The following is a 4,515-nucleotide window of genomic DNA, read 5'->3' as shown; positions in this document are numbered from 1 at the left end:
AAATCCATATATCTACAAATCATTGTAAAATAAATCAAAGAACTACTTCTTTGTTTTTCTTGATAGAATAATAAATACATATTTAATAAATATTATTTATTAATTAAAACTATAGTAGGTAAATTAAAAAGATTAAAAATAAAAATTAGAAAGAATTTGAAAAGAACTACTAATTGTCATTGTAAAGCTACTAATGTTTAAAATAGACCAGCAATAATCGATACCTCTGTATACATTAAAGGAAGCTATCAGATTTTTCAGTAACGTTTTTAATTAAATTTAAATTTCTCTGGCTTAAAAGTCAGCAAAAGAATTATAGGGTGTTGACAAATTTTTTATTATATCATGCATATTTAAATATCCCAAAAACCAAAGCTTGTAAACATATTTAACCCTTATAATAAATCCCTTATTTTGTGTCCAAGGATCCAAATATTAAATAAAATACCGTGTGTTCCATAAGACATACCCTGTATATTTCAAAATAATTTTAAATTATGCACATTGCCTTCCCATATATACCCATAAAATATTTTGTTTCTACATCTTTCCGTTTTCGTATAATCAACCGAGGTGAATGGGGTGTGCCACACTTATAAATTCGTAAATTTTAATAAATACTATTAAATTATAAATATACTAGCGTGTACCAGCGACTTCGTTCGCGTCGAATTAATCATTTGTAATGGTGATAATAAAGCAAAGCAAGAATTTCCAGTAATATACAAACTGGATAAAATTTTCTCACATTTATGTCAGCATGAGAAAAACCAATATGGTGATATTATTATATAACTTATATAATAAGTTAAGGTAATATTTGAGGGGTAGTTTCATCTCGTTGGAATTTGACTTTCGAAAAATCCGTTTGCCAAAAATAAGCTTTTTACGTCAAGCAGTTTAAGCAGAATCGTGGTTAAGAAATTACCCAACTTTTTTGAACACCCTCTATGATTTTTTAAAAAATTTCAAAATATGTTAAAAAACAAATAAATTATGCTTGTTCAAGCTTTTTCCCGAAAGACTAACCGTTTTATAAATAACAAATATTGTAATATTTGAGGGTCGTTTTCACCCTCTTGTAATTTGAGATTCGAGAAACCCCTCCTTATCGCACCTCTACACCCCACAGTCAATCCGTTTGCCAAAAATCAGCTTTAAACGTCAAGCAGTTTAAGCAGAATCGAAATTTATAAAAAATCTTAAAATATGTAAAACAACAAAATAAAATATACGTGTTTAAAAGTTTTTCCGAAAAACTCAACGGTTTTTAAATAAAAAAAATATTTTAATGTTTGAAGGATACTTTCACCCCCTTAGAATTCGAGTTTCGAAAAATCCCTTCTTATCGAACCTCTACACCCTAAAGTCAATCTGTTTTCCAAAAATCAGCTTTTTACGTCAATCGCTTTAAGCAGGATCGTGATTAATCAATGACCAGATTTTTCGAAACACTCTGTATACATTTTTAAAAAATCTTAAAATATGTAAAAAAACAAAATAAAATATACGTGTTTAAGCGTTTTTTCGGAAACTTGACCGTTTTTTAAATAAAAAATATTGTAATATTTGAGGGATGGTTTCACCCTCTTGGAACTCGAATTTCGAAAAATCCCTTCTTATCGAACCTCTACACTCTAGAATTAACCTATGTATGCCAAAATTGAGCTTCTTACGTTGAGTGGTTAGAGCAGAATCATGATTAATCAGTATGTCAGTCACTTAAGGATTTTATATATTAGTATAGATTATTAATTAGATTGAATATAGATTAAAACATCTGCGCAAAACTATTAAACAACATTAGGAATAGGAAATGAGCCTTAATAAAAATCAATTACAGCATATAACTAAAATATTCTATTTTATGTCGTATTTAGTAATTATTATAAACATCCAAGAAATTAAATTATTCATAATCCACCAAGGAAAACTATCGTTTCTAAACGCTCTTCATAATTTGTCGTACTATGATAAACTTTCCTTTAGATTAATAATTAATTCGCGTTCTTTTTGTAGCCGTTTAAACCCGCTATTATCTAAAATCAATACTCCAGAGGGCTCTTTGCCCTATGAAATATGCACTATGTCGATTCGACTGGACGGAGAAAACTTTTACTACTACACGCTACATAAAACAGCTATAAATTAATAGCTTCAGCTCTAGATTTCCTATTGTTCTAGTTTATTTTCGACTGTTAATTTGTAGGGAAGGTATTAATTGGAAACTTTAACAGATTTGTCTTTAAACCCGATAATTTATTTATTTAGATAAATAAAGTAAAGTAAAGATAATTATACAGGAAATACTTACGAATGAAGATGATAAAGTTTTATTTAAATAAAAAATATATCTGGGGGCAACTCAAGTATATTTCAGTTTTTCATAAAACTTTGAAAAGGTTACGTGAAATGTGAAATATTAAACGTTCTCAACTACACTATTTTTAGCCTATGCGATGCCGAAGAAATTAATTCGTGTTTAGCTGCTGTTCTCTAAAATAATTTAATCAAATGCGAAAAGCCTAAATCAATAATTTTCTAACTTGATAAAATGAGTAATTAAAATCAACATAAAATTTAAATTTGGCATTGAAAATTTTTATATAGCACATTTTGTCAATTTTTTTATTTTTGTCAATTTTTTATTTTTAGCTTTATTTCCTTCGGTTTTTTAGCAAACTGTATATAAATATATCAACTTTAATTTGTAAACTCAGTTTATTAAAAACTTTAGTATTTGACTTATTATACAGGGTTAATCAAAGAATTGTTTTTTACAATGTGCAACAATTTTGTGAGCAAATTTTCCTAAAACATTATTTTTCGGCCAGAACTATGTCTCCTGAATACTTTGTTTTTTGACTCATGCATTGGTTAATTTTTAAGAGCTAAATAAACTTGCCACAAACATTTTGAATTTTTTTCAATTATCGTTACAATTTGATGTTCTTCATAATGACGAGGTGGCTTTAATGATTATTGTTGTGTACGATTGATTATGGTTCTTAGTGTCGAAGAATTTGCAAAAGTCAATGATCTTGTTGAAGATGGTCGAAATTAATATTATATTATTATTATATTAATGATTGTTCGCTTGGTCCTTGAAGAAGAATGGGAAACAAGACAAAATATATTTGCAGCCTCATTAACATTATAAATCGACCTCTACAGACAGTCTACAGTAGGGAGGGGCAATACAAAGTATTAGAGTATTTTTTACAAGTTTTTTGTTTGTTTGTACACTTAGTAATTACAGTTATTTTTTTAATATCTTTAGCTCTTTTAGTGTTACTATTAAATTAGTGTTACTATTAAAATCAAATCTGTATCAGTACATTTTAACGTTTTTTAAATTTTAATATAGAGTTGTAATCAGTGGCGATATGAAATTGCGACAATAGACACCAAGGTGGCTATTGTCGTAAGGAGCTGGCTCGTGATGTTAAAAAATAAAATCATAATATAACGATAATATTGCAATAATAAAATTGCAAAATATTTGTGGCAAGTTCGTTTTGCTCTTAAAAATTAACCAAGGCATGTGTTGACATGATTCAAAAAACAAACAATTCAGGAAAGGAAGATGCAGAATGTTCGACCAAAAAATAATATTTTTTACGATTTGAAAGCTTTTATGCTACTATATAGCCAGCTTAGTCTTCTTATCAGCTTTGTCGCAACAACCACCATTTCTGCATTTTTATCAAAAGTATACACAATGAAAGGCTGACGCTGCTTTGGATTTTGCTTTTACGTTTGAACTGAACTGATCAGTTCATTCCAATCTACTTCGGTCAAATCAGCTAGTATAAATTTAGCATAATAAACCTACAAATTAGCTGATGCTTTTCGGAAGACGAAGTGTAACAATTGAGAATATCGAATATCTGTTCAGTTCACTTATGCAAACCAAACATGCTAGAAACTGAACAGTTCAGATCTCTGCTACCCATTGACGGAAAACAAAAGTGACTTAAATTTCACTGGTGCTAATAGACATTCACCTTAGAAATAATAAGTTTAAAAATGAGGCTTAGAGCGACCGATCAATATCTAAATTAGAGTTTTTACAGATAATCTAAGTGAGTAAAATTGACGAGAAGACAGTAGCTAAAACACTCAATTTTAAACCCATATCGGTATTTTGTATAACGTTTGCGTATTGTTGCGACCTAGCTGGGGGTTGTTTGCTAGGGTCGCTATACCAGGTTCTCCCTCTCAATCAAAACAACCATTGGATAAAATATGCATTTATTTAATATAAGGTTTACAGTATATAACAATTTTGGGGAATGCCAAGACTTAACGGTTTACTTAAAGGAGTACTTACAGAAACATCTTCACTCTGCGCTGTCTTCTACTAACGGACTGATAACGCGAATTACTGACCGTAATAATGCGACTCACATCGACGGACTAACTTCCGACTCTCTTCAGCATACATTTTTATATTTTCTATCCCTCGTGGTCATCGCCGGTTCCGTCGTTCAATCGTCGTTTTCATCTAATTAC

Source organism: Sitophilus oryzae, unplaced genomic scaffold (assembly GCF_002938485.1).
Source record: "Sitophilus oryzae breed Bouriz unplaced genomic scaffold, Soryzae_2.0 scaffold_931_pilon_pilon, whole genome shotgun sequence".
Classification (NCBI taxonomy): domain Eukaryota; kingdom Metazoa; phylum Arthropoda; class Insecta; order Coleoptera; family Curculionidae; genus Sitophilus; species Sitophilus oryzae.
This window is presented reverse-complemented; position numbering follows the sequence as displayed.